This window comes from Zootoca vivipara, chromosome 15 (genome assembly GCF_965207765.1).
Source record: "Zootoca vivipara chromosome 15, rZooViv2.hap1.1, whole genome shotgun sequence".
NCBI classification, from domain to species: domain Eukaryota; kingdom Metazoa; phylum Chordata; class Lepidosauria; order Squamata; family Lacertidae; genus Zootoca; species Zootoca vivipara.
Genome location: NC_142598.1, coordinates 19,564,203 through 19,584,356, shown reverse-complemented (window position 1 = coordinate 19,584,356; position 20,154 = coordinate 19,564,203). Strand labels below are relative to the sequence as shown.

Sequence of the window (20,154 nt, the reverse complement as noted above, 5' to 3'; positions counted from 1 at the left end):
CACAGCCCCACCCCACAATTTCATGTACAGTCGTTTCTTGGTTCATGAACACCTTGTGAGTCAAACGTTTTGGCTCCCGGATGCCGCAAAACCGGAAGTGAGTGTTCCGGTTTGCAAATGTTCTTTGGAACCCGAACGTCCGACGTGGCTTCTGATTGGCTGCAGGAGTTTCCTGCAGCCAATCAGAAGCTGTGCCTTGGTTTCCGAACGTTTTGGAAGTCGAACGGACTTCCAGAACAGATTCTGTTCGACTTTCGAGGTACCACTATATTATGGCATCTTAGGGGCTTGACAATCTCTGGGAACAATAACGTCTTATATGAAATCTGGGGTAGAAATTTAATACCCCATTTTTGAAGTCTGCTCATCTTAAGCTATCATACCGGTAGGTCCCTCCCACCAATTCATGCTGAATCATTATGCGCCTTCATGTTTCTAAAATTCACATATGAAATCAGCATTGGATGGTCAATATTGGGCTGGCTAAGACAGGATTTGCTGAATGCTGGAAGCTCATGAGCTGAAGGCTGAATAAATACTTGAAATTCCTAAGGGCCTGAATCAAATTGTAAGCGGCTTGGGCAAATTCAGGGACGAATCGCAGCCTCCTGCCTTAGAAATCCATAATACAGAAGACTTGTCAAACATTTGGCTTAAGTCACAAGCTATTTTTATTGTTTGTCAATGAAATCGGGAAGTGACAGGGCAGGTATAATAATAATAATAATAATAATAATAATAATAATAATAATAATAATAATTTATACCCCGCCCATCTGATTGGGTTTCCCCAGCCACTCTGGGCGGCTTCCAACAGAAATATTAAAATACACTAATTTCTTAAAGATTAAAAGCTTCCCTAAACAGGGCTGCCTTCAGATGTCCTCTAAAAGTCTGGTAGTTATTTTTCTTTTTGACATCTGGAGGGAGGGCGTTCCACAGGGCGGGTGCCACTACCGAGAAGGCCCTCTGCCTGGTTCCCTGTAACTTGGCTTCTCGCAGCGAAGGAACCGCCAGAAGGCCCTCAGCACTGGACCTCAGTAGTGATGGAGAGTGATGGAGATGGAAGTAGTGGTTCTCTGTCTTTTAGAGAGAAATCATGAACATTCACCTAACAACAAAAAGAGAAGAGACTAGCCTGCTGCAAATGTAACACTTAACTGTGGCTAGCCTCAACCCTAGTCTCTTGCCTTAACCCTGCTTAAGATCCTCTTACATCTAAACAGTAAAACTGCCTGAACTAAAAACTGTTCCCAGAGTTTGTGTCTAGTGAGGCACCAACAGGACCTGCTTGGCATAAGGCATAAAGGAACAACATATCCATCAACTGCCCCAGAAAAAAGGGACACCTCATTTTTCTTGAGAAAGTTCAGTGATCAAAATGGCCGTCACAATATCACGTAATTTGGGGCTGCACTTTTTTTTAAGCATGGCATCCAAAAACATGTGGCTTTTTGGGGTGGGTGGGTGGGTGGGCTGCGCAAGATCGCTGCCCTGAAAAAGCATTTTTGGGGCTGTGATCTTGTGCAGCGCCCCAAAATGTGCATTTTTGGGCACTGTGTCTGCGAAAAGCGCTTTTTTTGGGGGGGGGACTGCAATCTCATGTGGGGTCACATGACTCACACAGGAGTGCAAACCCAAAAGTTGGTGTCCCGGATTTGGGCTGTGTCATGTTGGAATGTATGTAACCATGGTTTGGTCAATGTCAACTTAATGCTTAATGATAATAATAGCTAACGCAAACTTACTTCAAGCCATGATCTCACTTTCAGTTTTGAAGCCAACCCTTAACCACGGTTTAGGTATTTACACGCAGTGCTGAACCATGATTAAAGGGGTGGGGAGGGAGCACTATGGTTAAGCATTACGTTTCCCATAAGGCCATTGTCTAGGCATACCGATATTAAATCACCTTTAATTTGTTTTGAGTTTCAATTTTACTCAGCCGTAGTCAATGGGAAGGATTTCCTGAAAGTGAAATCAAAATACACTTCCCCTTCACAAACTGTGCTGTAAGCACAGCGCTAACATGATGGATTCTGACAGCTCTGCCTGGACCAGAATACCTAAGTATCAGCTATACTTAAGAGGCAGAACTGGGGCATTTTCCATCATGAAAGCTGTAATTGCTACTACTGCTTTCTTTAAAATGCAGCTTGGAACGACCAAGGAATAATCAAACTGTGTGTGTCAACTCTACTTACTTGGGAGCCTAGCTTTGGGGATTACAAGGCCATGAGGAGTATATACATACAGATATATATATATATATATATATATATATATATATATATATATGAGAGAGAGAGAGAGAGAGAGAGAGAGAGAGAGAGAGAGAATGACTGGGGGTGTGGAGAAGAGCAATTGAAAGACTGCCCTGAACAAAAGGCTTCAAAGAGACCATTTCAAGCTCTCTTTGAAGATTACATTATAATGCCCTGGTTTTGTGATTATTAATATTATCCTTTGATCTCTTAATGTCAATGAAGAAAATGCCCTTTTGTTGTAAAATCATGCTTATTGATATAAGTTCCGTGACAGTACGGCCCCCGTCTAATTTTCAGTGTCATATAAAATGTTATTAACAGGTAAGAGGGGCTAAAATGGAAAAGTATAAACCCCAACCAGCACCTGTTTTTATATACCCGCTGCAATCTGATATCCACTAACTTGGGAATGAACACTACTTAATTCAGTGGGGTCTTATTCCGCGTAGACATGTAAATAATTGAACTGTTAATTTTAGTGCTTGTCCCTTGCTGCCCTGCCTTTCACTTCTCCCCCCCCCCCAATTCCCATCCTTTCTTCAAGGACAGCAATCTCAAGCAGCCACCCATCTTACTTTACCCTTACAACATTAGGAGGAAATTGTGCACCAAGACACATCTTTCCTAAGGGCATCCTGCAAATTGCATGTCTGTGGATTTCAGCCAGGGTTATGTTGGCTGGGGGATAATCTACAAATAGGCCCTGGATCTACAAATAGGGACTGCATGCTCCTTGAAGCCACAGACTTGAAGCTGATCTGGCTCAGGTGGTGGCAGTCAGTGACTGGCATGCCTTTTTTATTGGGTTTGGATGGCACGCCAACTGCACCCTTTCCTGGATAAATTGAGCCTGGCCATGGCCATTCACAATCTTGTGATTTCCAGATTGTACTATTGCAATGCACTGTTAAACAAAACTTTAAAAGGCACAAATTGTCACTGCTAGATTTTTTATTATAATGACGGACTTTCTGTGCCCAGTATATGTTTATGTATTCTCACAGATTCCCATGGTATGGAATTCACATTGTTTTAATGTTAAGTAAGATAGCTAGTGTTCGTTGGTAGAACCCAAATGTATGGCATGCCAAGTTAGATTCTGCCATGTTTCATTTGTGATATGGCAGCAGCTAATGAGACGCGTGTACTAGGGTCTGGACGTATTCCTAAAATGAAATTCTTTGCACGCTTACTAGGAAGAAAGTCCCAGTTAATTTAAGGGATTTATCCCCCATTTAGTATGCACAGAACTGCAGCTTGATAGCAACTGTAATTCTCCGAAACTAGTTGCAGCAACATAAGAGTAAATACTCTTGGGTCTGTTTTTTTTTATTAAAAAAATATTGCATATGAAATCTGGAAGGAACCCCAGGACCGAGGGTAAGCACACAGTCCCCAGTGCCTTTAAACTAAACCGAGCCGACCCATCCTAGAAATTAGTGAGGATTCTCAAAAGCTGGGTTTAATTTTTGCTGTTAAAAATACACACAACATACTCATTTAATACGGAAACTGAAGAAGCTATCTTTTGTTAGGCACTGGGGGGGAAAGGAGCCAGTTTTAGCTTATCATGATTAATGCCTGTCTTTCCAAGTCCTAAGTATGAAGAATGTGAAACAATATGTACTAGAATTCAGAAGGAGTTTAGAAGATCTGGCACGGGAAACTTCTGGCACACTGTCTGGCCAAACCAAAAAATAGAAAAATCCCAGGGGGAAAACACAAAGGGGGGGGGAACAGGACACCCAAGCTGGGTTCACCCTCAAGAATAGTCAGGACACCCCTATCTGCTTGTTAAAACTCTGAGAATCAAGTTACATGTGACAGAGAGGTTTGAAGGTAGAGTATGGTGGGCCTTTTAAAGGTGGAAATTCCACTTTCTGGGGAGCAAGTAAAAATGGGAAGTGGGAAAAGCACCCACTTTACCTGCTAGCCCAGGCATCCCCAAAATGCGGCCCTCCAGATGTTTTGGCCTACAACTCCCATGATCCCTAGCTAACAGGACCAGTGGTTGGGGAAGGTGGGAATTGTAGTCCAAAACATCTGAAGGGCTGAAGTTTGGGGATGCCTGTGCTAACCCCTCTCCTTCCAGTCCCTTCCATGGGATCAGCTTCTTCCCCATGGTCAGTAGACTCCCATTACCCATATACATGTCAGTTTGGGTTGCTCAGTCCTCATAGAAAACCACAGTGCTGGGATTCGATTCATTTCACTCTTTTTCTTTAGCCTATGGAAGCAACAAACTGCAGTCCTCACACTTAACACTGAATGCAAACCTAGAAAATGTGGTTCGTTTCCATTCAAAACCACGGCGGGTAAGTCCAAGAACAAACCATGGCTCAACAAACTGGTTTGCCTGGGGTGAAACAAACCACGATCTCCAGTGTGGATGTAACACTAAGCCAGGTTAGCTGCCCCAGCTTACTAAAGAGAAGAAGTGAAGGAGGAGAGTCTACTGCATTCATGGCAAACTATCTGCCGCACAGAGGGAAGTGGGGTGGGGAGGGGGATCTTAAAGATGGGAACAAAGATTTAATGGCTGGAAATACATCCAGTGGCATTTGATGCTGAAACTGAAATGCATTCTCTGTCAAGGCAACCAAAAAAGATGCAGCAAGGAAAGGTTAATTTAGAAGACGGGAGGTAACTGGGCTCTTGACCAAGCTAGGATGTAGAGTTAGATGCCACAGTACAAACTACTAAGATAAGTGTTGGCATTTCAAAATGCTGGATTCAATTCAGCTCTGCACCACAGGCCTTTAAGTGCCCCTGAGGATTAAGGAACAGAGATGAAAGGTTATGCAGTTGCTCCAGGACCCAGAAGCGATTAAACAGCTGTTAGAATGTGGACTAGAGGGTTGGTGCCTCCTCGCTGTGCCAACTCCCCCAAAAGACCTCTGTGTAGGATACCTGTGCTTTGGAGGAAATGGGAAGGGGCCCTCTGGGAGCAGTAACCCTGGCTGTTTGCCCAGTCCTCTGAGTCACCGGGGACTGGGCTCTCTTGAGAAATAGATCACCTTTGATCACCCTTTGCTTGCTTAAATTTGTCGTAACCAAGCTCGGTAACTGGCGGAGGGCCCAGGCGACAGCTGGGAACTGACATGGAGTATACTCGGCCTCTTTCATGGCTCCATCTCTGCCAACCGGGGTTGGGAGGGCTGTTCCACAAAACACAGAGACACACGTGCTTTTTAATGCATCTGCAAAGGTTTCCTGCACCATAAAATGATCTATTTCAAAAGGGCTGGGGGAGCTTTGAACTGCAAAAATTCTACAGACAACCATGAAGTTTGTATCCGCGCTCTCAGATTCCTTTTTATAAACTTAAAAATGTAAGACTGTCATCATGCAGCCCCCAGTGAAGGAACTGTTTTGCTCTTCACAATCCTGGATTGGTATGAAGTCAGGGCAGGGTCGCCGAGCAATGTGAGCAGGGGCAGCAGCCCCTAGTATACCATACTTATGGTATCCTAATGAAAGGGACAAGAAAGCAACTTTTATGTGACAGCTATGAACACAGTGCCTCATATTTGCTTGTGTTGATCCTGTACCTGCTACTTTTGCCCCTTCCATTTCTTCCAGCAACTAGTTGCCATTCCTTGATTTGTAGCTGTGGCCTTCCCACTGACAATGCATAGGCTGAAAGATCTCTAGGACAGGAACCTGTCTTACTGACTTGTGTTTCTTTGCAAAGTGCCCTAGAATGAATACATCCGGGTTCCAAATATTCCTCTCTACCATGGCATGACCAAGAAACAGAACCCAGGTTGTTTTGCATGGAATGCACATTTTGAGGTGCTTTCAAATATGCATGCAAACAGATGCTTATTTATTCGTCTTGGGTTGGGGCACTGGTGAGGGGTTTTTGTTGGAATTTTGTTGGAATTGAAATTGATACTAATTTTTTGGTATTTTGTATTTATGTGGAAATTGTTCAATTTGGTTGTATACTTTTTGAAGTTTTGTTTATTATTTATAACTGCTTTTATGTTTGTAGTTATGTGGGGGTTTTTTATACGTTGTAAGCCACCTTGAGCATAGTTTTAACTTTGGAAAGGCGGCATACAAATAAAATGACTAATTGATTCGACTCCAAATAGGAGGCAGCTTGATTTTGCAAAGGCCAGGGTATGCCATGGTCCAGGAATGGATTTAAGCCCCATTCCCAGCTTCCATTTTGTGGTTCATCTCAGGTGCCCAAATGCCATGGGCCAGTGGCGGACCTTGGCACCTCAAATTTCAGCAGTGCCCTGTGCAATGCCAAAATCTGCCCCCCCCCGGCTGTTGGTCCATCTAGATGAGCACGGTCTACGAGAGTTGCAGGCATCTCCCAGCCCTGCCTGGAAGTGTCTGAAGATTCACTCCAATCTGTTTTATGAAGCTCTCTTCCTCTGTGTACATTCTGCCCCGTGATAACAGCAGTCATTTTGCTAGTAAACAGTAAGCGCCCCCCGCCCCCAACTTCTCCCAAATATTGGCTCTTCACAGCTGTGTGTGTAAAAAACACACCTCCTGCAGCCTCTTTGACAGCAAGGCAGGCAAGCAAGCATCCAGTGCAGAAGCGAGTGCGTGGGAAGGTTTGCATGCCTCACTGATATAGGGTAATTAAATACAGACATACATTAACCAGCAGGCTAATCAACTGTGCCATGACAAATCTGGCCTGATTCAACCCTGTGTCAAACTCCGAGGAGTGCTGACCCAAATAGATCGCCAATAAGGAAGACAAATGGATTCGCACATTTTGTCCGCAGATTCAAACCTGGAGCCTTACTGCTTGTTATCTGCTCCCTTATTGTGACTGTTCAGTCAACTTTCTGTTTTTTTGTTTGGTTTGGTTTTAGAAAATCCATGTTAACCAAGCTTTTGTTTAACCTGATCTGACAGCGCTGATAACATGCTGGAAATTAAAGCTTCTGTGCAACAGAGGTTTCTGAACAGCTCGCCAATGAAATCAATTTCTAGCTGGAGCACAACTGACTGCTATTTATGCTGGCCAGTTTTTAAAGGGCTACAATATAGCAATTGTGTGTGTGTGTGGGGGGGAATGCAACAGCAGCTCTAGGCATTGTACTTTAACATGCATTTGTGAACACTGGCTACTTTATGATGTTCCGTGGCTGTGCAGAGGGGTTCATGTGACTGTATATTGCTGAGACCCTTTGAGGGATATGGTGTCTCTCGTGTGTTATTCCTCATAAACGCATTAGCTGCCAACGCCAGAGATCTGGCTATTCATAGGTTCTCCCACCTACAGAACACCCAAATACACCTATAGCTAATTCCTGATGGTAGAAACTGGACTGGCCAGTATCACAGACAGTGGGCAAATATGGCCTATTGCAATGTCGGATCCAAGTGCTGGTGGGTTTTTTTTTTTTGGTAGGTACTTCGGAGACAACCATTTTCCCACATGTGGATGAATGGAAGCCTGTCACAGATATGGGAGAATGTATGGGGTGGGGAGTGGGGCTAGCACTCCCACGATGGCTAAACCAGGTGACCCCCCCCCCGGTTTGGGATACCTTAGTGTCTGGAAGAAGAGCAACTGCTGCCCATTCTCGAACATGTGCTAGACTGCAGCTTATTTACTCTGTCACTGCAGATCCAGATGTTTATCCTTCTCCCCCACCCCTTGCTCCCCCACAAAATTATGGGTCCTGTATACCTGAAGGAGCGTCTCCACCCCCACCGTTCAGCCCGGACACTGAGATCCAGCACCGAGGGCCTTCTGGCAGTTCCCTCATTGTGAGAAGTGAGGTTACAGGGAACCAGACAGAGGGCCTTCTCAGTAGTGGCATCCGCCCTGTGGAATGCCCTCCCATCAGATGCCAAGGAAATAAGCAGCTATCCTAATTTTAAAAGACATCTGAAGGCAGCCCTGTTTAGGGAAGCTTCTAATATTTAATGCTGTATTGTTTTAATATTCAATTGGGAGCCGCCCAGAGTGGCTGGGGAGACTCAGCCAGATGGGCGGGGTATAAATAATAAATTTATTATTGTTATTATTATTATTATTATTATTATTATTATTATTATTATTATTATTATCACAACCCAATAAAGATATCCCTGTGTCGTTCTAGTTACCTGTTCAATTTACCTTTTCAAAAAGTGTTCCTAACAAACTCCCCCCCCCAGCAACAAGAGACAGAGATCTAACTAGCCAATCGATGCTCTAGCACTTGCAGATGTTTGTGGAAGGGTTGCATTTTGTACCCAGAATATTAATTAAACCAATAAGCAGCTAAGGAAGGCAGGCTGCAGCAATGCTTTTCAGACTATGTGCTGGTGTGCACTAGTTTGCCGCGAGGCATTCATTACTTTTAAACTCCTAAGAGCCCCAAACACCCACCAACAGAGGCGGCACCCACTTGGTGTCAACATGTTTTAGTGCTCCGGCCTTGCCTTCTCCCACTCACTTTCCGCTCTACCACATCTCTGCCATGTGGATGACTGGATCATCCCACGACTCCTGATGTAGAGACTCAGCAGAATGATCTGCCCTCTGAAGAGGCTGTCCATTGCTTCTCTGCATGAGGTACTGATCTGTGATTGCCGCTTTTGTTTTTTTTAAAAAAATAAATTTTCTAATTTACATTTCAAAATATTCATTTAAACAACCTTAAATCAATGACTTCCCTTCTTCTCTTTCCATGGTTCATTTTGCATACCATACATCCATGCATATTTTACATGAACTAAGCAATTCCGTAATCTGTTGTTACATCCATCAAAACTTATTTACATTGTTGAATTTATCTTAATGCTACCAGGGTTTTTAAATAAACACAATTTTCACCCATATATTCAGTAAACATTTTCCAGTCTTCTTTAAACATACATTCTTCTTGTTCTCTTATTCTATATGTTAAATCTGCAAGCTGTGTGTATTCCATCAGTTTAAGTTGCCATTTTTCTGGGTGAGACCTCGCTCGTTTTCCATTTTTGAGTAACAAAACAGGCCGCAGTAGTAGCATACATAAATAAATAAGTATTTTTTGACACCTGGGAATTTTCCTCTAAATTATCTCCAACAAAAAGGACTCTGGTTTTTTGTTGGAAAGGTACTTTTAAACATTTTTGTGATTGCCGCAGAGACAGAACAGTGGCTCACAGAGACACAAAGGAAATGGGGGCTTCATTGTGGGTATGTAATTCTTACTGTATTGTGTTCTAAATGTAAGCTCTCTCTCTCTCTCTCTCTCTCTCTCTCTCTCTCTCTCTCTCTCTCTCTGTGTGTGTGTGTGTGTGTGTGTGTGTGTGAGAGAGAGAGAGAGAGAGAGAGAGAGAGAGAGATTAAAATGTAACTGCCTATTATTATTTAATTCAGAAAAATGTGCCTAAACTTGGGAAACTCTGTTCACAGTAATTCTTACTGTATTGTGTTCTAAATGTAAGCTGTGTGTGTGTGTGTGTGTGTGAGAGAGAGAGAGAGAGAGAGAGAGAGAGAGAGAGAGAGAGATTAAAATGTAACTACTATTATTATTTAATTCAGAAAAATGTGCCTAAACCTGGGAAACTGTTCACAGATGAACCAAGCCAGACAGTAATTATTATTATTATTATTATTATTATTATTATTATTATTATTATTATTTAAAAGGAAGAGAGTTATTTCATTAAGAGGGGCTGCAGGTTATTCTGGACTTCAGTCTTGCATCTCAAGGATGTAAAAGAAACTTTCCTTGAGGGGGAAGTTACAGCCCTCGAAGAGAACTGCTGTTGAAGAATTAGTCATAGCATTACAGAAGTCAGCAACAGCTGGCAAGGTAAGGTTGACAGCAGTCGGACTGCAGCCCACTGGCAACAGATTCCTGTTGTGTTCTGCTTACTTCCCTGCCATGACTTTCCCCATTTCCCTGAGATTTCCGTTATGCACCGGAGGTTTGTTCTGCAAATGGTTATGTTTAAAGTCCCTGGCCTAAAGCATGGTATGCACACAAAGATGGATTCCAGCATTTTTAACACAGAGATCGGTGTCAACTCAGGTTATGTTTTCTGACAAACGAACAGGAATACAGGGGACTTACCTTACACCTAAATCAGATCACTGGTCTCAGCTAAGAATGATCTACAGCAGCACTTCCAAACTTCCCTCCACCCAAGAACCACATGAAAACTGCTGAGGGTCTTGGTGGACTACTTTTTCTGCCCGTTGTGGCAATTGCAATGCATTGTGCTAGATTTTTAATTGTTTTTTTTTTTTACAAACATGCTGCAGAATACCTGGCTGAAGTTCGTGGGCTGCTGGTGATCTGGCACAGGTTGTACCACTGAGCAATGGCCTTTCCCCCTCGAAATGCTTTTTTTGGTGTCTATTTGCTCTATCCTGGCATACTATGCAATTTGCTGTAGCCCTACCGTATGCACATAACACCACAGCCTAGGGACTCATTTTCACTTCCAAGGATCACATCAACCATATCACTGGCTTTATTAGCAATTTCTGAGCCTTTCCTGCCCAGAAAGCACATTTAATTATCTACAGAGTAGATTTCCCTCGCTAATATCCACAGTTCATGTAAAGGGTTGCCAGAACAAGCAGGAGCTCTATAACCTCCTATTTAGGGTAACAGATCATCTGGAGCAACAAGCAAATATAGCATGAAGGTTCAGTCCATCAAAGACGAAGATTCCTCCTTTTACACACCGCTCCCCACTCCTTTAACATTAACTCCTGGCTACCAAAGGCAAGTACAGATGCAATTCTGACTCTCTCTTACGTGAGATTAAGAGACCGGGAGCTGTAGGATCATGTAGCCCCACCCCCCAAGTCAGTTCCTCCCTCTCTCCCACTTTAATCACAGTTAAGAAATACTGGCCAGTGTCCCTATTTTCCAGGGACAGTCCTGTATTTACAGAAGCTGTCCCTTGATTTGATCCTGTCCCACTTTTCCTTAGGACATCCCTATTTTCATTGGAGAAATGTTGGAAGGGTATGGAGTTATGTGATCCCCGAGCCAAAGAGATAAATACAACCTTTAGAATACATTTGAAGGCAGCCCTGTATAGCAGGCACCCCCAAACTTCGGCCCTCCTGATGTTTTGGACTACAATTCCCACAATCCCTGACCACTGGTTCTCTTAGCTAGGGATCATGGGAGTTGTAGGCCAAAACATCTGGAGGGCCGCAGTTTGGGGATGCCTGCTGTATAGGGAAGGGAAGTGTAAGGGGGGGTGAGCTTACAGGGAACAGCCACCTCTCATCAAATCCAGCTCTTCGAACGGCTCTGACAACAGCGGAGGGACAGGAGACAGGAAGTGAGCAGAGCGGGGCTGGGCCGGGCTCAGGCAGCATCCAAGAGCCCTACCTGCAGCCTGTAATACAGGCACCCCTAAACTGTGTCCCTCCAGATGTTTTGGCCTACAACTCCCATGATCCCTAGCTAACAGGACCAGTTGTCGGGGAAGATGGGAATTGTAGTCCAAAACATCTGGAGGGCCGAAGTTTGGGGAAGCCTGCTGTAATACCAGCAAGGAAGGAGGGGCCAGTAGAGAGTTCTAGCGGGGAAACAGCAGAGGGGTGTCCTTTCAAATTCACCCCGGAACTAAGGCGATCAGCGGCTCGCAAACGCAGGGGGCGGAGATTTGGAGTCCCCAAACCACTCTGCTGGGGGAGGAGCCGAAAAGTGCCATTGGGAGAATCTGATAGTAGTGACTAGACATGTTTTCATGAAGCTCTTGCACTGTAAATAACTTTCACAATAAAAGTAGTAAAGACAAGATGGTTTGGAGTGTCGTTGCTCGAGGGTAGCCAGCAACTGCCCTGACAGGAAGGTTTTTTTAAAAAAAAATGTTTAATGTTTTATTATGTTTTTCTGTATGTTGGAAGCCATTCAGAGTGGCTGGGGCAACCCAGTCAGATGGGTGGGGTATAAATATTTGGTTGTTGTTGCTGTTGAATAGGATGTCCCTGTTTTCATTGGAGAAATGTTGGAGGGTATGTAAAAACCAAGGTTCAGACTAACAAGAATTTGAAATGCATTTTCAAACTGGTTTTCCGGATAGGAGTCCTAGCTAAGTCTTACCCCAGTTAAAACACCAGTGTGGAAGGATCCTAAAAGCGGAGTTAAAGCAACAAGGGGGGGAGTCTCCTCCCAAGAAGAGGTGAAAGCATGTGAGCCACGGATGGCTCTGAATCTTTAAGCCTCCACTGAGGAGCCAGTGTTATGTCTACATTCTCAGTGATGTCTGGTTCCTCTGCAGGAACCACACAAATCAATTCACCAAGAGCAAGCTTGTTGGATCACACCAACTAGCACACAGCCTACCACAAGAGTATAACAAAGCTCGATTTGTGATAATGTTCTTAGCGGATGCACTCTCAAAGGGCCTTTTGAGGAGGCAGAAAATATTCCTGCTGGATTACTTAGATAAGAGTCACTTCCCTGTACAAAAGGCTGGGGTATTTTGTTCATTTCCTTAGTTGGAGAACTTGGCTCACCTTCTCCTGCAGAACCATAAAGGAAAGCTGGTTTGCAGTGGAAATTATGTGACAGTATTTCCTAAAGTCTTCAGGGAGGAAACCATCTCTAAGGATTTTTTTTTAAAAAAAAGGCCCCGTGTAACCACTTGGTACTGGCCCAAGCACACAATGAGTGAACAGCGTAGAGGGGTTCAAAGTACAATACATATCACATGTCTCAAGAGCTGGGTTAATATTAAAGAGAGTGCATGGACCAAAATCAATTTCTGAGCACATATTGTATACATTACATACAAGCTACTCATTACTTCATTCTGGAAGCTGAAGTCCAGCATTCAACAATAATAGGACAGGAGGCGGGCAGGTGTGGAGGACTCCCTGTTCCTGAATGGGGTAACTGTGCCCCTGAAGGACCAGGTGCGCAGCCTGGGAGTCATTTTGGACTCGCAGCTGCCCATGGAGGTGCAGGTTAATTCTGCATCAAGGGCAGCTTTTTATCAGCTCCATCTGGTACGCAGATGGAGAAGACTCTTGAGAGTCCCATGGACTGCAAGAAGATCAAACCTCTCCATTCTGAAGGAAATCAGCCCTGAGTGCTCACTGGAAGGACAGATCGTGAAGCTGAGGCTCCAATACTTTGGCCACCTCGTGAGAAGAGAAGACTCCCTGGAATAGACCCTGATGTTGGGAAAGATGGAGGGCGCAAGGAGAAGGGGACGACAGAGGATGAGATGGTTGGACAGTGTTCTTGAAGCTACAAACCTGAGTTTGACCAAACTGCGGGAGGCAGTGGAAGACAGGAGTGCCTGGCGTGCTATGGTCCATGGGGTCACGAAAAGTCGGACACGACTAAACGACTAAACAACAACAACAACAACAACAACAACAATCTGGTATGCAGGCTGAGACCCTACCTGCCCGCGGACTGTCTCGCCAGAGTGGTGCAGGCTCTAGTTATCCCTCGCTTGGACTATTGCAATGCGCTCTATGTGGGGCTACCTTTGAAGATGACCCAGAAACTGCAATTAATCCAGAATGCGGCAGCTAGACTGGTGACTGGGAGTGGCCGCCGAGACCACATAACATCGATCTTGAAAGACCTACATTGGCTCCCAGTACGTTTCTGAGCACAATTCAAAGTGTTGGTGCTGACCTTTAAAGCCCTAAATGGCCTCGGCCCAGTATACCTGAAGGAGCGTCCCCACCCCCATCGTTCTGCCCGGACACTGAGGTCCAGTGCCGAGGGCCTTCTGGTGGTTCCCTCCCTGTGAGAAGCCAAGTTACAGGGAACCAGGCAGAGGGCCTTCTTGGTGGTGGCACCCGCCCTCTGGAACACCCTCCCACCAGATGTCAAAGAGGAAAAACAACTACCAGACTTTTAGAGGACAACTGAAGGCAGCACTGTTTAGGGAAGCTTTTAATGTTTAATAAATCATTGTAGTTTAATAGTTCTGTTGGAAGCTGCCCAGAGTGGCTAGGGAAACCCAGCCAGATGGGCGGGGTATAAATAAATAAATTATTATTATTATTATTATTATTATTATTATTATTATTATTATTATTATTATTAAGCTTCTAGTCCTTATATTTCAATCTCAGGCTCCAAAGTCCCTCAGCCTCCTCATGCTTCTTTCCTTCCCTGCTCACCCCATTTTGTAACAAAGGAATCCAAAGATAGTTGGGCCAATAAAATAACGCAAAACGTTGTGGACAGGTAACTTTTGCTAACTTACCTCTGAGGCTGACATATGCCAGTCTTTTTATTTATGTTCAGAGGCTGTGTGTCACTGCACACTTAGCTCTGTGTGGGGGACAGGCAGGCGGCAATAGCGCAAGACAGCTTTTGCCTTCAGGACCTGCTTGTGGGCTCCTCAGAAGACACAAAAAAAGGATGCTGGACTGGTCTGATCTGCCCAGACTGCTCTCAATTTCTTAATTTTAAAAAAGCAACAACGACGCAAATGCCATAGCCTGTCCATTCATCACAGTTCTGCTTATTATAAGGGGAGAAATGACAGCCGCCATGAAATTGCAGCTGATCAACCTTGCATTTTCCTTCAGATAATAAAATCATCAAAACCCTTCTCCGTTTTATTTTCTACATGCCTGTGCATCTCCCTCCTCTCGCTTTCCTAAGCTCTTGCTTTTCTTGGGCCAACTGCTCCCACCTTTTCCTGCTTCTTCTACTAATCCCACCCCCACCCCCAGAGCAGAGTTTCTTGTCACTCCATCTAGCCTTACCTTGGGTTCCTATTTCTTAGCCTCCTCCCTATCTTGTTCCCTTTCTTCTGCCATCCTGCCTCTGGTTTCCCAGTCCCAAAGCTCAGTCTGCCTGCGACACAAGTGTACATAAGGAAGTGTAGAAAGGGATGCAGGTGGTGATGTGGTCTAAACCAGTGAGCCTCTTGGGCTTGCCAATCAGAAGGTCGGCAGTTTGTATCCCCGTGATGGAGTGAGTTCCTATTGCTCTGTCCCAGCTCCTGCCAACCTAGCAGTTCAAAAGCACGCCAGTGCAAGCAGATTAATAGGTACCACTACGGCAGGAAGGTAAACGGCATTTCTGTGCGCTCTGGTTTCCGTCATGGTATCCCGTTGTGCCAGAAGCGGTTTAGCCATGCTGGTCACATGACCTGGAAAGCTGTCTGTGGACAAACACCAGCTCCTTCAGCCTGTAAGCAATATGAACGCCGCAACCCCATAAGTGGTACCTCTACTTACGAATTTAATGCGTTCCGAACGCACATTTGTAAGTCGAAAAAAATTGTAAGTCGAATCCCATAGGAATGCATTGGGAGAAAAAATTCGTAAGTAGAAGCAACCCTATCTAAAAATTCGTAAGTAGAAAAAAATCCTATCTAAACCACATCCAAGATGGCGGACGGAGCTCCATTTGTAAGTAGAGTTATTCGTAAGTAGAGGTACCACTGTAGTCGCCTTTGACTGGACTTAACTGTCCAGGGGTCCTTTATCTTTATCTTTAACCTTTTTACATGGGAAGTGCCCGATGGATCAGGCCAGTGGCATCCTGTTTTCACAGGGGCCAACCAGATCCTTCTTGGAAGACAGAGGATTCATCACAACTTCACACTGCCTTGGCCGTTTGAATACTGCCAGTGAGACTAGTTGTTGTAGAGTGGGCAAATTTCTGCCTGGTCTGTACACCTGCACTTCTGCAGGTAGGGGGATCCTGAGATGGAATGATCTTCACCCAACAGAAAGATCCCTATGGAGAGAAAACTAGCCAGCCAAGAAGAAGAAGAGTCTGAGCTTAGCCTGCTTCCTGACAAGTTATTTTCATGTTTGGCAAGAACCTGCTTTTGCATGGAGGATCATTTCATCCAGTGAGTTCTCATCTGTGGTACAATCTAAACACGAAGTGAGACCTCCTCTATGCAAACTTGGTCTCTAGCTGTTACTTGCTTTCTGCTGCTTGCATGCAAGGCTGGTTATCAGTGTTCGTCTCTTCGCTTCCACACACCCCTTCACACCAGCCCTGCATTTGGATACACTCATTCCAGAAAGCAACTTTTGCTAATCTGGTCCCCCCTTCCAGATGTTGTGGGCCACTACTTCCAACTGATGGGAGTTCTGGTCCTAAACATATGGAAGGGCACCAGCTAGGGGGAAAGCTGCCATACAGCATGCCACCCCCCCCACCCGGCACAGCATTCTACATCAATGTACGAACAGATTAGAAACATCTGGAATTACTTATGCAAAAGTTAAGATGATGATGATGTTTTTGTTTCGCTCCATCGTTCTTAAGGAAAGGTAATTGTTTGGTTTCATATTCCATGCGATAGCGTCAACCACATTGCTGGGTTTTCTCTTTTTCGTGCTGCACTCCAGTCAGCAACCACATTTGAACAAAAGCAAAACAAAAAAAACCCACAGTCAACATTACATATTAGCTCTAAAAGGTCTTGGCTCACCAACCTTTATTTTTATTTTTTCATTTCAAACTGCATTATGATCTTAGAAACAGTTTGTGGTGTGGCTCGCTCTCCTTTTATTTCGGCCCCCATAAAATTTTAAAAAAACAAGCAAAAAGAAAAACCAGACACCACCCCAACTGTGACAATCACAATATGTCCACAGAGCTCAAGCTTCTTATGCAATGCTGCATCCTTCAGCTTTGCAGGTACAATAACCCTTCTCCTCTTCAATGGCTTAACCCCCTCTTCCCTCACCCCTTCCTGCTCTGCTGCTCTCATTCTTATTTTCTATGAAATGGCAGGGAGGTGGAAGGGACTTCCCCAGAGGAAAAGCATGGTGGTGGGAGAGGTCTGGCTGTAAAAGTGCATTTAAATCATTTACACCTGGCCTTTTCACAACTGCACAAGGCGGCTCTTCACATCCACTGGAACAATGTGCAAACTCTGTACAATAAAGCAAACATTAGACCTGTTAAACATTAAACAGCAGCAACAAAGGCACAGCCCTCCAAACGGACAGGCCTTTTCAAAGCTATCCAGAGACCCTGAGCGAGGAACTCTGCTGAATCTCTTGGGCGGGTGCAGTGGAGACTCCACAGAACCAAAGCAAATAGCTGAGGATGCCTTGCTGTGCTGTTGGCAATCTAACCTCAAGAGAGACAAAGTTATCTTCGAGCAGAGGTCTCAATATCCTTAAAAGAGCCTTCCCCAACCTGGTGCCCTCAAGGTGTTTTGGACTACAACTCCCGTCAGCCCAAGCCAGGATCTCTAAGAAATTATGGAAATTGCAGTCCAAAACATACAAATGCACCAAGCTGGGGAAGGCCACCTTAGAAGGTGAGTTGGCTCATGCAGGGAGATGCCCCAGTGTTCAAAATTAGCCAGGCACATTTTGCACCTGGCTTTCAACCACTTGTTACCAAGTGAAGATGCCTGGGCACCAGGATGGCACCTGACATCACCATCTGGAGGTCCATGCTTGGGGATCATTGGATCTGGACTGTTTTCACACACGAATACTCCATCCTGTGGGATTCTATCATATATTTTATCTGCACAATCAGAGTGAATTTCTGGAAGCAAAATGCTTTCTCTGTGCAGTCTGAGCAGGCAAAGTCATCATTAAGGGGGGGGGGGAGTGGCCGGAATCGATCAACATATATATGGGCTGTCCCTAGATCAAGTGACTTTTCTTCTTTAAATTCTCAAATTTCTTAAATGAACTCAAGGCTGTAATCTGAACTAGCCAGATGTTTAACTGAGAATCAATCACAGTCAGTCCATAGTTGGAAAAATAAGACTTTAGAGCCATCTTGCCCCAAAATGGCAACGAGACACTGCGTGTTGTCAACTGCAACCTTTGTTTAAGGAGCCATTTATCTAACACTGCTCTCTGGTGTAGTGGTTAAGAGCGGTAGACTCGTAATCTGGGGAACCGGGTTCGCTCCTCCACATGCAGCTGCTGGGTGACTTTGCGCTAGTCACACTTCTTTGAAGTCTCTCAGCCCCACTCACCTCACAGAGTTCTTGTTGTGGGGGAGGAAGGGAAAGGAGAATGTTAGCCGCTTTGAGACTCCTTCGGGTAGTGATAAAGCGGGATATCAAATCCAAATTCCTCCTCCTCCTCCTCCTCCTCCTCCTCCTCCTCCTCCTCCTCCTCCTCCTCCTCCTCCTCCTCCTCCTCTTCTAATACAGGGTATGAAAGGCTAGAACCAGCACATTAAATTTGATCCAGAATCTCACCAGCAATCAGCCCAGTTGGCACCGAAATAGCTGGGTACCTGATTGCCAGCCAAGGCTCACTGGCAGACAGACTGAAGCATTCTTTGCCCACTGCAGCTCCTGGGCTGTCTTCAATAGCAACTCCTCACAGAATGCATTCTCATAGTCAATGGTCTACAAAAGACATAGATAACTGTCGCAAGGTCTTGGGCTCTGAAAAGGCATGTAGCTGGTGTATCAGATGCAACTGATCAAAAGCACTCCTGGCCACTTCTGCCACCTGCTAAATCCAACCTCGGTTTTAGGAGGATGCCTGAACTGCCGCCTGCCTGCTACGCAGATGCGAGCGGGCAGGTTGCAAGGTTTGCTCTTTCTGCCAAGGCAGGCCGCACCAGAAGGCTGCAGAATAATTGAACAACTGCTGTCTGCTTTTCAAAGCAGTGCCAAGGAAGGTGTGGGTTGCAAACAGGGGAAGAGAAAATAGGCAAGCTGCATGGGGGAGAGGCAAAGAGGCGAATAGTGTGTCCTATTCGCAGTCTACTGTGGACTGAAAGAATATCTCTGGTTTGTGACATCCTAGTAGAAAATGGGAGAGACCACACTGTAGCATTGGAGTCCACTGCAGCCTGAAGAGCAGTGTGGTATCACAGAACATCTCTAGCCATACCCTAAATATCTTGGGACTCAGAATCAAGATACTCAACAGTGGCAGAATCTGAAATACACAATACAGTGGTACCTTGGGTTACAAGCACCTCGGGTTACAAACACTTCGGGTTACAGACTCTGCTAACCCAGAAGTAGTACCTCGGGTTAAGAACTTTACCTCAGGATGAGAACAGAAATTGCGCGCAGGTGGTGCGGCGGCAGCCGGAGGCCCCATTAGCTAAAGTGGTACCTCAGGTTAAGAACGGTTTCAGGTAAAGAACAGACCTCCGGAACAAATTACGTTTGTAGCCAGAGGTACCACTGTATAGATAGATACAGTGCGTATGTATGTATGTATACTGTAGATAGATAGATATATTACATAGATATTACAGTGGTACCTCGACTTCCGAATGCCTCGATTTCCGAAGGTTTCAACTTACGAAGTCGGCAAACCTGGAAGTATTTTTGCCCCGTGCCTGTTCTGCGCATGCGCAAAGTGCAAAATCGTGCTTCGCGCATGCACAAAATGGACACTTCGACATCCGAAGGTTTCGACTTACAAAGAGCACCGCGGAACAGATCGACTTTGTAAGTCAAGGTACCACTGTACATACAACAGCTTTAATTCATAAAATGAATGCTTGTGCTTAAGCTATTGCCCCTCTCACTGCAATCCAGAACACTATCAAAACATTTATGGAAAATGTATTGGCGCAATCGGATTTTGAAGTTTGGAACAACTATGATGCAGCGGTGTCAATGCAACAAAAGAAGTAGGGCCAAGCCTTATCAGGGTGGCAGAGGGAACATGTTTTAGATGGCAGCACCATCACAAAAGCAATGGGTTATGATCTTTGTGCACAATGCTGAAGCTGCTTGCTTTATATAGCTTGCCATAAACACATGGTTCACCTCTGAAGATGAAAATAATATCCCTCCCATGGAAAGAACAAAAATTCCTTGTACTTTCCCCCCTTCAATCTTGGCTTTGGCTTTGAGTCCATAATTGCTAGTTTGAGCATCCAGCGCACACTTTTGCAAGCAAAGCCCTGCCATGTATTGCGAAAACCACCATGAAACCAGCGCTTCCTCTAACCTGCTGCTTTGCTGCCTGACTCAGTTGTGACACCACCAGACAGGTTTAGCCACA

General features: G+C 44.9%; 1 protein-coding gene and 1 long non-coding RNA gene across 2 annotated transcripts in view; both read right to left on the bottom strand.

The window, feature by feature from the left end:
• SHB (SH2 domain containing adaptor protein B) overlaps nucleotides 1-20,154 on the bottom strand; it is a 151,390-nt gene that overhangs the window by 54,682 nt on the left and 76,554 nt on the right. The gene's annotated exons all lie outside the window — the stretch shown is intronic.
• LOC148683407 (uncharacterized) lies at nucleotides 10,445-18,302 on the bottom strand. Its single transcript, XR_015947336.1, has 2 exons — nucleotides 18,147-18,302; nucleotides 10,445-17,075 (listed from the first exon to the last, which is right to left on the bottom strand). It is a non-coding gene; the product is annotated as an uncharacterized LOC148683407 (long non-coding RNA).